The sequence below is a fragment of the Aegilops tauschii genome, chromosome 6 (genome assembly GCF_002575655.3).
Source record: "Aegilops tauschii subsp. strangulata cultivar AL8/78 chromosome 6, Aet v6.0, whole genome shotgun sequence".
Lineage (NCBI taxonomy): Eukaryota > Viridiplantae > Streptophyta > Magnoliopsida > Poales > Poaceae > Aegilops > Aegilops tauschii.
In genome coordinates this window covers 215,758,677-215,772,217 of record NC_053040.3, presented here as the reverse complement: position 1 = coordinate 215,772,217, position 13,541 = coordinate 215,758,677, and positions in this window count along the sequence as shown.

The following is a 13,541-nucleotide window of genomic DNA, read 5'->3' as shown; positions in this document are numbered from 1 at the left end:
ATACTTCCCACGTTTTGGCTCGGTGATGGTGGTGTCGGCCATCCGGGACCTGGAGTGCGTCGGACGTCCGGTCGACGTCGGTCTTCCGGTCGCTGGGGCATCTTGTGGCTGGGACTTGGTTGGCTGGCTAATGCTCCAAGCGTCGGACGTCCGACAAGCTTCAGTCCTCCGAAGGCTGGAGATTCCCTGGCAGCTCTTCTTCTTGTTCCTTGTACTTGGTGTCCTCGCCGCCTTGTCCGTTGAGTGTAGCCGTTCCGTGGCCTTCCTCCAAGTACCTGATCACACATATGTTCTCCGCTTGAGATAGTAGCCATGTCTCATGTGAAGAAAGTGGTAATTCGGAGAGGAGCGAGTTCACGTTATCTTCTACAGCCTTTGCTCGAGATCTTGTAATTGGTCCAAGTGGTGTCATGGGAGATGTAGGTAGGTCCATGGAGATGACCTTGGGATGCTCCGCATCATCTCCTCCCCTTGGGAAAGATCCGACCTCTGATCGAAAGCTTCATCACCATGGTAGGGAGAGAGATCTTTGACATTGAAGACGTCGCTCACGTTGTACTTGTTGCGCGGGAGCTCGATCTTGTAAGCATTGTTGTTGTTGTTGTTGTTGTTTTAGCGTGCTAGCACCTTGAAGGGTCCGTCGGCTTGAGGAAGAAGCTTTGACTTGCCTTCGTTGTGGAAGCAATCCTTGCAAAGGTGTAGCCACATGAGATCTCCAATGTTGAATATCATGGGTTGCTTGCTGAAGTTGAGCTTGGTCGCGAGTAATTGTACTTGGCGCTCGATGGTGTGCCTTGTATCTTCATGCATCTTCTTGAGGTAGGTGATTTGGGCACTCACGTCCATGTTGATCCGCTCTTGTAGTGGTAGAGGAAAGATGTCCAATGGGGACAATGGGTTAAAACCGTAGACGACCTCGAAGGGGGACTTGCTGGTAGTCGAATGTCTTCCGCGGTTGTAGGCGTACTCGACGATGGGTAGGAATTCTTCCCACTCCTTGATGTTCTTCTTGATCAACACACGTAGGAGAGTGGAGAGCGTTTGGTTCGTCACCTCCGTTTGGCCGTCGGTTTGAGGATGGTATGCCGAAGAAAACAAAAGCTTGATTCCGAGCTTGGCGCATAAGGTCTTCCAAAAGTACTCAAGAACTTGACATAGCGGTCCGAAACAATCATCTTTGGCACTCCATGTAGGCGCAAGATTTCCCTACAAAAAAGATTTGCAACATGTGAGGCATCGTCTATCTTGTTGCACGCATGAAATGTGCCATTTTAGAGAATCGGTCCACAACAACAAAGACGGAATCTTTGCCATTTCTAGTTCTAGGCAAACCAAGTACAAAGTCCTGACTAATATCTTCCCATGGGTGATATGGAATAGGAAGTGGCATATAAAGGCCATGAGAGTGAGCTTTAGACTTAGCTTTGCGACATGTAGAGCATCGGTTGGTGAAGCGTGAGACGTGGCGGAACATCTTGGGCCAAAAATTGTTCTTGGAGAGCGTAGCAAATGTCTTGTCTCGTCCAAAGTGTCCCATTAGTCCTCCTCCATGAGATTCTTGCAAAAGTAACAAACAAAGAGAAGGCTCGGGGATGCAAAGTTTGTGAGCTCTCATAAGATAATCATCCTCGATGTAATAGCGTTCCCAAGATGTATGCGCCAAACACTTGGGATAAGGAATATCAAAAGTAGGATCATGCGCATACAAGTCTTTTATGTGCTCAAAGCCAATGGCATTCCATTCTAGTTTGGTAACAAGCATGCATATACGGGAAAGCGCATTCGCCAAAACATTTTCCTTACCTTTGATATACTTCATGACATAGGGAAATGACTCAATGAATTCACTCCACCTAGCATGATGCTTGTTCAACTTAGTTTGACCTTTAAGGTACTTAAGCGTTTCATGGTCGGTATGAATGATAAATTCATGAGGGCGAAGATAATGTTCCCACTCACGCAAAAATCGCACTAAAGCATATAGATCTTTGTCATATATGGGATAATTAAGTTGCGCTCTGGAAAGTTTTTCACTTTAAGCTATGGGGTGATTCTCTTGCGTTAACACACCTCCTATGCCGTTACCACTAGCACCGCAATGAATTTCAGAGGGTTTGTCAAAGTTGGGTAAAGCAATCATGGGAGCAATAGTAAGCAAATTCTTAAGCTCATTAAATGTGATATCTTGAGATGGGCCCCAAACAAAGGGTGCATTTTTCTTACTCAAAGCATCTAAGGGGATGCAATGCTGCTAAAATCCTTAACAAATCTACAGTAGAAACCGGCTAAACCAAGGAAGCTTCACACTTGTTGCAAATTGGTTGGTTGTGGACAAGTTTTAATAGCATTGATCTTAGATTCATCTACATGAACACCCTAATTTAGAAGACAAAACGAAACCCAAGAAAACAAGCTTATCAACACCAAAAAGGCATTTGTCCATATTAGCATAAAGGCGCTCTTTTCTAAGAGTTTGCAACATGGTTCTAAGATGGGTGACATGATCTTTGAGAGATTTGGTAAATACAATAATATCGTAAAAATAGACCACAACAAATAAACCAATGTATGGGCGAAGAACGAAATGCATGACTCGCATGAAAGTACCAGGTGCTTCGGATAAACCCATTGGCATAACAAGCCATTCATATAAGACAAATTTGGTCTTAAATGAGGTTTTCAGTTCATCACCTTCTTGGATGTGTATTTGATAGTAGCCACTTTTAAGATCAATTTTAGAGAAAATGGTGGCTCCGGTAAGCTCATCTAGCATATCATCTAGGTGTGGAATGGGGTAACGATAACACATGGTAATAGCGTTGATGGACGACAATAGGAACACATGCGATATGTACCATCTTTCTTGGGAATAAGGATTACCGCAAGGGCACAAGGGCTCAAACTTTCTCGTACATGGCCATTGTCGATGAGTTGTTGTACTTGCCGTTGGATCTCCTTTGTTTCCTCGGGGTTGACGCAGTAGGGAGCCTTGTTTGTACGAGGTGCTCCAGGGATGTGGTCGATTCGGTGTTCAATGCCACGTAGTGGAGGTAGACCCGGAGGTAACTCGTCGGGGAATACATCTTGCAATTCCTGCAATAGAGAAGATAACACTAAAGGTATGTTGTGAGAGGTGTTAGTTTTTGGTGCCTTGCACAATAGGACGTAGTGCATAACACTTGATGGGTTCTCACACACTTCTATCATCTCACTTTTGGTGGAAAATAGGACTAAGTTTTTCTTGTCGCTCATCGTGGAGGCACTCAATTTGGGCTTGTGGCGCTCACTCTCTTTTTGGTGGTTCACTTTGTCACTACACTCGAAGGCCTTGTGGCCTCGGTTGCTGCATGTGAAGCATTTGATGGAACTTGTCTTGATGGTCTCATCGGTTGGAGTAGCTGATGATGAAGCTCTCGGCTTGAAGTTGCTTGTAGTAGGAGGACGACTTGAGGTTGTCGAAGTTTTCTTGTAACTTGACTTGCCATCGTTACAAGTAGAAGGCTTGGTTGAGGTAGAAGGTGTTGGAGTCGTTGAGGTTTGGTTGTTGGAGAAACCGTAGCTCTTGGAAGAGTACTTGGCATACTTGAAGTCAACTTGCACTTGAAGTTCCTCCTAGGTAGATTGATGCACTAGCTCGATGAGGTTGGAGTAAGGTTGGAAGACGGCGATCTTCTTGATGGGATGATTGAGTGCATTCAAGAAACATGCCATAGTTTGCTCATCATGTTCCGTGACATTGGCTCTAATAGTGGCAATCTCCATTTCTTTGTAGTACTCTTCAACGCTCTTGGTTCCTTGCTTGAGGAGTTGGAGTTTCTTGAAGAGGTCGCGGTTGTAGTATGTTGGCACAAAACATGCTCTCATGACATCCTTCATTTGTGCCCAAGTAGTGATGGGTGTCGGTTCTATATCTGGCATATCTCGTAGTAGGGTTCCTAAGCTAGGCGTCTTAGAGCGATGGTAACATGGACAAGGGATATTACCCAGGTTCGGGCCCTCTTGATGGAGGTAAAACCTTACATCCTGCTTTTGATTCTATTCATATGGGGTGTAGTACAAATTACATGTATCTACCACGAGATTGTAATAATGAATATTAGATTCGATATTGACTAGCCTGGCCTCGGTTTATATAACACACCGGAGGCCTAGGGTTTAGAGGAGTCCTTGTCTTGGGCGCCAAGTCTTGTGGAATCCTCCTTGTATGCTACATGGGCTGCCCGAAGTGGCCCATAAGTGAATCCCCATGGGGGTCCTCGGCCCGATCCAGCTAGTCGGGAGATGACGTGGTGAGTACCCCCCTATTCCAGGACACCGTCAGTAGCCCCCTGAACCGGTCTTCAAGTTGGGGACGCTCCTCGATTCTTCCGAACTATTCTTCATCTTCGTTCGTCGGTCTTGAAAACTGGTTCAACGAATCTTCTCATCTTCGATCTTGAGGATTGCCGAAGTGAATCTGAACGGTTTACACGTTGGGTATCCGAGGAGCCCCTTTAAGTTTTCGGCCTTTATCAATGCCTTGTTATTTTTTACGCCACACCTCGGGTTTGAAATTGTCCCCGTGTGGCGGTGGCCTCTTACGTTCGAGCTCCAAGGCCGGACTGCATCTGAGGTATATTTTGCAGCCGAACACCATCGTTGGACTGCTTCCGAGGTCCAACACCGGAATGTATCCGAGCTCCAACGCCGAACTGTATCCGAAGTGTCATAGATTACCTTGTGTTTGAAAAAGTTTGAAGGAGGTTACCCGAGCTTAACGCTGAAAAAGTTCTCTATGGAGCCAGCCGCTCGCAGTCGAGTTTTATGTCGGACTGCTACCGAGGTGATGCACCACCTCGGGCTTGGGCTGATTGTTTTTGGATTTTTTTTCCGATTGATGCAATTTATTTACTGACGAGATATATAGCAAGTAGCCCTCAAGATGTGTGTCGGTCTAAAACCCGAGATGCACATTAGAGGAAACAGTGATCGGTGGACGGGCCCTTGAGAGAGGGTTTTGAGAAGTCGCCGTAATATATTAGATTGATGCAGGATAAGTCCTAGATGGTACCTATTGTTGTCCGAAGACGCGTTTGCCCATAGTTCAGACAAGCCGAACACTGAGCACTTTGAATTTTTTGTATTGAATAGGCAATGCAGTAGCCCCCGAGACACTGGTCGGGTGGCAACACCAAATCAGGGGTTCGATGTGCCCCTTTAATATTAGTAAACGATAAGCCCGAAGCCTAGTAGCCCCTGAGCCTTAATGTGGGCACGGGTGGCCAAATTAAGGATCGATATCTGGAGTAAAATCACAAATTATGTGTAATGATTCTATCTATGCAAGTACTCTACATTATTAATGCTCGGATCCACATTGTACACAACTTTGATGACCGACCATCGGCTTCAACGTCCTCGGCCAGTAGCCGGGGAGTGTTTGTCCTACTATATAAAGCCTTTATAAGGGCAAAGATTTACGACAAACAAGGCAATCCAGCCATATGGTTTTATAAACAAACGTACACGGAGAGATATGTTATATTACTTTTTAACATAAGAAACATCTTCCGAAGAAAATAGTCCCGCTATCGGTTCCTTTGTTTGGGTTGTCATGCTGATCATGATCATGAAACCTCACCTCCAATCAACGTGGGAGGAAAATATCGAGGATTTAGTGTGGGGAAATTTCCAGAAGACTATGGTCTTAATGAACTGAAACTTTCACTTCCCTCGTTGCCGACCAATTATATTCTTAAGATAGCTAGCTTTCGGCTTCACCCGGTCTGAGGTACTAATCTGGATGACCTGGTAGTAACAATCACAGAGGTGCTCCCTTTACCCCCTAGCCGAACAATTGGGAACGTAGGGTTAAATACAGGAGCCAGGCAACCCAGCTTGGCCAAAATCTTAAGTCAAATTTGATGCATATTTATGGCTTTATAACGATAATTACGGAAGTCAGTGCTTGTATACTGAATACAAACACTGATGATATATGTTTATTTTGACTCCGTTGTGACCGTTTATCAGTTGAAAGGGGCCCACCATCGGCTTCTACCCCTTTGTAGATACTACACAGGGTGTTTCCGCAGTAACAAGACAACCCTTAGCCGACCTCTCGGTGCCCGAAGGCGGTTATGTTAGCGGAAACAAGGCAATCAGATATGCGGGCTTTATAACTTTCACTTAGTCATAGGAGCTTTAAACTGGGGAAGCTAGCTACGAGCCCCCGGTTAGTGTTTGGCACCGACCGAAGTCTAGCCATTAACACTACGGCCAATGTTAAGAAAGGCCCATTGTTTAACACGGGGTAATCGGTATCGATCTATAGTTTGACACCGTCATCGGATCGCTGACCAGTTTACGCCCATTGTGATAGTCAGTTCTCGGCTTTCTCCACTGAGGTGCTTAACCATTCGAGCTGGAAGCACAATCGCAGTGGTTCTCCCTTTGCACACCTAGCCGAACAAAGAGAAACGTAGGAGGCAAGCACAGGAGCCGGGAAACCCAACTATTGACCGAAGACACAATTCAAAACCAATGCATATATAGCAATGTCCGAGAATGTTTTTGCCGAATCTCTAAAGGTGCCCGGCGTTGCACTGAGAGACTTATGCGGGAAACACACAAATAGTTTAAAAATGCCATAGGCTTGGGAAACCAAAAAAATTCAGTAAAAACTTTACACCCGAACTAAATCAAGTCATTTGGTGCCAATCCGAAAATTGGTCTTACTTTTGTGCTTCTATCGTGCATTAATATGACACATCCGATCTCAAGACTTCAAGCGGGTCAGTCTACGGCTGCAACCTCCTATCCCGATGCCGGAGTACTGCTTGTTATGCCAGTTTAGAAACTAAACTCGAGCGGCATTAGAGAGCAAACAGGCTATCCGGCTATTGACCACACACTCGAGTCGAGAAAGGAGTGGTAGAAAAAGACTTTGCACCGACTAGGAAGAAAACAATTATTATAGAACGGCTCGTACAAATTTAAGAGCCCCCAGTTAACTTCGGTAAAGGAAGTGTTTTTAACAAACAACATTTTTAACAAACTAAGTTTTTATTTAACATAAATATATAGTTTGGTCGAACCGAACAAAAATTAAAAATTAAAATTTTTGAGGATTAAAGCGACTTAGCTGGTTAATGTGTTCGGTGTCGATGACGCGGCCCGAGCTTACGGTGGGAGTTGGGCCCAGCCCCCAAGCCAGTCCCGGGGTGTTGGAGCGAAGAGCTCGACACTCTGAAGTGGCGACATAGCATAGGCGATGTGGCGAGGTGAAACCCCCAGTCCGACCGAGGGGACGGAGAAGGCCGACTGTGTGACGCCAAAGTCCCCGACGTGGGTTAATGAAGCAATGATGAAGCCCCGGGTCCAGCAGAGGTGACGCGGTAGGTCGGCAGGGTGACACCAACATCCCTGGCCAAGTAAGTTTTTGAAGCGATGGTCAAGCCCCCAGTCTAGGCGAGGTGACGGAGCAGGTTGGTAGGGTGACGACGAAGTCCCCATGTCAGCACGTTGGAACATCGTGGTGACAGTGTGCGAGCCGGAGATAACAATGATAATAATATATTAAAAAATTGATGCATAATTAATAATTTATGCAAGGTGAATAATAAAAGAAATATGGCCCGTTCACCGAACACCTGATGAGGTAGAGCTCCCTCAGCGATGCCGAAGTCCCCAAGGTAACCGAACATGTAGGTATGGCAATGCGACCAACAAGGTGATCACGCGAGCCGATTTATGCCGATTGGGATGATGACGTCAGCTTGTCGAATTGATCGCTAACGCGGTCAAAGTCGATTACCTACACACGTAAAATAGTGCAGTCCAAAAAGATCTTCTACTTAATTGTCATAAATGAAATAAACAATTAAAGTAATATGGCTTGAGCGCCGAGGACGGCCTGGCTGAGCGCCAAGGTCCGTGTGCCCCGTCCGAGGTGACCCCATGACTTGGTCGGTGGAGGCGGGACGATGACGCCGGCTTGCCAGCGGTGGGGCATAGCCGAGGTTAATTATATGCATGCATTAAGTAGCATAAGCCAGGTAATAATAACCGAATAAAAAAATAACGAAAAAAAGAAACAAAGAAGTTGCAGAATTATCACTGCGAAATAAATTATTAAAAGAGATTTGCCTGGTGTGAGGACGATGTCGACACAGGGCATTGGCACGCCAAGGTGACAAAATATGAATTCGCAGGGTCACCAGAGTTACCGACACATTGTGTGCGGGACAGTGACGACATATCGGACCGCCCTAAAACGACGGCCTCAAAGTAGACCAGGCTGCAAAACCTGCAGTACCAAAAATCGCTAACGAGCAGAAAATACTCTTTGAAATATTATTAATATGCGCAACACGAATAATTAAAACAATTGCACCTGTCGACTTATCCGACGACGTCGAAACTTGCTAGCAGACGAGACGACGATGGATGAGGGACGTCCTGGCCGGGGTGCAGCGGGCCGGACAATATAATGAACTGCCGATCCAAACGCGGAGGTCAGTTTGATGAAGGGTATGACGCGTACGTCGGCCGGCCAGATCGAAGCAGATGGAAAAAGCATGTACAAGTGTCAGCAAAGTATCTCTGCAAAAAATAATGCAGTACAAACCAACAGAAAACAATCTGTGTGCTGTAATTTTACGTGCTAAGCAATTAGCCAAGAAAAATAAAATCTGACGACGATGACCATAGAAGACCGAAGTAGATAAAAAATGATCTGGATCAATAATCAGATCACCTGGCCTTGATCTTTCTAGAAGGATTCACCAATACGTGAAATAGCAGTACTAGCAATTGAATTAAGTTTAGTAGTACTTTTAGTCTACACACTTATCAACAAAAAGTAATACTAGTAGAGGACAAGCTGCAGCACAAGTACTAGATTTAAAAAAGGGAGAGAGAGAGAAAGGAGCCTCCCTGGTGCATGCAATCTTGCTCCCCGTGTGCTTGGGTGCCTCAAAAGGTGGCTTGATCGACCGACGTTGCTGCCGAAAGGCCTCGGGATTTCTGTTGCATCTAGTACTAATTGTGGTAGTACTTTGACACTAGTCCGGATAGTTAGATCTTGGGGACGCATCAGGGTTGGACATCTGATTTGTTTCTTCAAGACAACAGAGGCAACATATTTTTTATGTAGCCAGCACACTGCCGGGCAGCTCTAGGTAGTCGATTTGCAGCAATAGGCGGCCCTCTGGCTGAGTAGTTGTGGCAGGATTCAAACAGAGCTGATCACCTTGGGGCAGAAACCAGGGGCACTTTAGCACAACGGCTGTCTCCCTCAACACTTACACTAGTACATATAAAGTCCTCCAAATGTGGAATCCAGCCGTCGTCCACCAAGGAGCGCAGATCATATAGATCATCCGCGTCCGTGCATAAATCCATGAACACGACAACGTAAAATCGGAAAAAGTAATCCTTAAAGAAATTAAGTGACGATGAATAGATCTAATTAAAAAGACATCACCTGATCATCCCATCGAACCGCGGTGATCACCCAGCAGGCTCTCAATGAAAGAACCAATGGCGGTTATATATCCGTCATATCTCGTAGTAGGTGTCCTAAGCTAGGCGTCTTAGAGCGATGGTAACATGGACACGGGATTTTACCCAGGTTCGGTCCCTCTTGATGGAGGTAAAACCCTACATCCTACTTTTCATTGTATTCATATGGGGTGTACTACAAAGTACATGTATCTACCACGAGATTGTAATAATGAATATTAGATTAGATATTGACTAGCATGGCCTCGGTTTATATGACACACCGGAGGCCTAGGCTTTAGTGGAGTCCTTGTCTTAGGCGCCAAGTCTTGTGGAATCCTCCTTGTATGCGGCACGGGCTGCCCTAAGTGGCCCAGAAGTGAACCGCCATGGGGGTCCTCGGCCCGGTCCAGCTGGTCGGGAGACGACGTGGTGAGTACCCCCCCTAGTCCAGGACACCGTCAATGGGTGGTTCACCTCTTGCCTCACGACGCTCAGTGACTTGTTCCCACCATATGAGGACATAGTCTTGGAACTCAAGGGATGCCATGGCGGTCTTCTTCTCTTCCTTATAGTTGTGCAAACGAAAGATCTTGTCGGCCTTCAATGCCCATGAAAGGTACTCTTCGGGATCATTGCTTCCGGTGAACTTGGGCATGGTGAACTTGAGCTTGCTGTAGCATTGCTCTTCATTGTGTTGGGGTCAGGAATGATGACGCCCTTGTCGTGGAGGATTGTCAACCTCATGTTGCTCTTGGCGTGGAGGGTTGTCAACCTCATGTTTCTCTTGGAGAACTTGGGGTTCTTGTCGAGGAGCTTGTGGAACTTGGAGATGCACTCGAGCTTGATAGTTCCTCTCTTGGAATTCTTCATGAAGTTCTTCTTCTTGCTCCCGAGTATGCGGGTTGCGGTCGGCGATGGCGCGACTTCTTTCCTGGAGGGCACGTTGGGCCTCAAGTGCTTGTGCTTCACGCCGTTGTTGTTGTTGTCAGAGCGCCTCGGCATCTTGCTCCTCTTGATGTTGGCGCGCCCGCTCTTCGTCTTGTTGGCGTTGTCCTTGCCTTTCTTGTGCTTGCGCCAAGGTAGCTTGGTTTTGGCGATGTCGATGTTCTTGCGCTCGAAATTGCTCTTGAGGATTATTTCCGTGTAGAGGATTGAGGTTTACTTGACACTCTTGGCGCGGAGCTCGTCGATGAGTGTTTGATGACGGAGTACTTGAGCCGAATATGGTGTCCTTAGAGTGTCGACTCGAGCAGCTCCATCTTAAGTAGGACGAAGAGGTAGAAGAGCGGTTGACCAACAAGGCACGAATCTCGGCCGTTCTTGCATTGCTCTCTTGTTTTTGTTCGTCGAGCTTGTTGTCGAAGTAGTCTCTTGTACGTTGCTCGGAGAGTCACAAGTCGGTGGCGAGATAGTTGATGCGGTCGCTCAATGCTTGTTGTTCTTGATGCAAAGCTCGTTGTGCACCGAAGAGGTGGTTCTTGGTGATGTAGGAGGTCATGTCGCCGTCTTGCTGGATGAAGAGTGGGTTGGTAGAAGAACTTGGCCTATCCATCATTCCAAGCAAATATGTGAGTGGGAGAAAGTGAAGAACTTATACCAAATGTACCATGACCGATGTTGAAGATGGATCAATGATCACTCAAATGTGTAACAAGGAAATACCACAATTGGTACCAATTCTTGTTGGTTCTCACACCTACACAAGTAAAAGCTTATGGTGTCGCTCCGTTAGGATGGTGGTACAAAATTTGATGCAATTTTTAGTGAGCCTCAATAATTTTGAAAAGATTCACAAATTTGCAAATGCAACAAGTAGACCAATAGCAAGATATGGTACATGGAAACACACACACACGGATAGATAAATGGGGTCGTGCAACCAAGGAATGAGCCAAAATGTGGAATCCACGAAAATGCTCTTGTTGCACAACACTAGAGAGATGCTAGCACGATTGCACACTAGGCGGATACAAAACTTGTGCACAACCTACAAAGGAAAAATGCAACGACTTCTATCCCAAGTATGCTATATCCCAAGTATGCCAAGATGATCGAGTATGGCAATATTAATGTAGTAGGATGCTATGGTTCTTGCTTAGAAGCTCTTTGCTTATCTTTCCTTTTTGCTTAAAAGCTTGTTTTGATCTTTCTCTTTTGAGCTCTTTTGATGGCCTCTTATGCCAAACTTCACGAACCAAGATAGCAATTGTGTATATGCGATGAAAACCTTGTGACACAAGAGATGATACCAAGATATGTACCAAGATGATATTTTATGTATGCAATGGGGGCTATGATCACTAATGTGCACAAGTAATGTTGCTGGCAATACTCAAAGGCCAGTCTCGATAGGCAAGGTACGCAAAATGGGCTATGGGGTTATCAATGCAATGGCAAGAATGTACAATGATGGGATATCGCGATACCAAGATGATATAGAGGTTACCATCGAGGATTACTTGTTTGTAAGCAAGGACGGATGAAAGTGAAGTGTTCGTTGTTGATGACAAGTCCGTGGCGAAGATGAGTGGCGTGATGTCGATGTCGAACCATTCCTTGTTAGCCGAAACACCCTAGGAAATGATGAACCACAACTCAAATTCTCAAAACCAAGTGTGTCAAAATTTGTCGGAGTGCGTAGCGAGTAAGCAATGGTGGTTGCGGCAATTGATGGTGGTTGGGTTGAAGTATCGGGGTGTATGTATGGAAGGGGGTATTGGGGTGCGTATGCAGAAGTGGAGGTGGAAAGGTGGTGGTGGTCGAACTTATTTTTTTTAGTTTCGTCAGCGAAGGTCGGAAATCCGATGGTGGTCGGACGACCGATAGTCGCCGGATGTTCGGAGACGGTTGGACGTCCGAACCTTGGGTGATTTTGGGCACGGGACCAGCTCGGCACTGGTTAAACAGCCTGCCATAAAACTCCATTGGCAGCTGGGAGGACTTGGAAGACGCCTTCCGCGACAACTTCCAGGGTACATACGTCCGACCTCTGGATGTCGATGACTTAAGTCACACCGTTAAACAGCCCGGAGAGTCGGCGAGGAAATTCTGGAGCAGGTTCCTAATTAAAAAGAACCAGATCGTCGACTGTCCAGATGCCGAAGCCCTAGCGGCCTTTAAGCATGGCATTCGCTACGAATGGCTCGCCCAATACCTTGGCCGAGAAAAGCTGAAGTCCATGGCAGCCCTCACGACACTTATGACCCACTTTTCCGCGGGCGAAGATCGTTGGCTAGCCTATAGCAGCAACAATGCAAGCGAACCTGCCACCTCTGAAGCTAGAAATAGCAACGGCAAGCCCTGTCCCAACAGGCACACGCGTTGGAACAACGGTGACAATACCGATGACATGGCGGTCAACGCCGGATTCAGTGGCTCCAAGTACGGTCAGCAGAAGAAGCCATTTAAAAGAAGCAATCCGGGCTCATCCAGCTTGGATCGAATCCTCGATCGACCATGTCAGATCCACGGCACCCCCGATAAACCCGCCAATCATACCAACAGAAGCTGTTGGGTCTTTAAACAGGCCGGTAAGTTAAATACCGAGAATAAGGAGAAGGGGTCGCCAAGTGAGGATGATGATGAGGAGCCCCGTCCACCGAACACAAGGGGACAGGAGAAATTTCCCCCAAGTCAAAACGGTGAACATGATATATGTTACTCATATCCCCAATAGGGAGCGCAAACGTGCGCTCAGGGACGACTATGCGATAGAGCCAGTCGCCCCAAAATTCAATCCATGGTCATCCTGCCCGATCACTTTCGATCGCAGGGACCATCCGACTAGTATCCGTCACGGCGGCTCAGCTGCACTGGTCCTCGACCCAATCATTGATGGATTCCACCTCACGCGAGTCCTCATGGACGGTGGCAGCAGCCTTAACTTGCTCTATCAGGACACAGTCCGCAAGATGGGCATCGATCCGTCAAGGATCAAGCCCACAAAAACAACCTTTAAAGGAGTAATACCAGGTGTAGAGGCCCGTTGCACGGGCTCAATCACATTGGAAGTCGTCTTCGGATCGCCGAAAAAATTCTGAAGCGAAGACTTGATC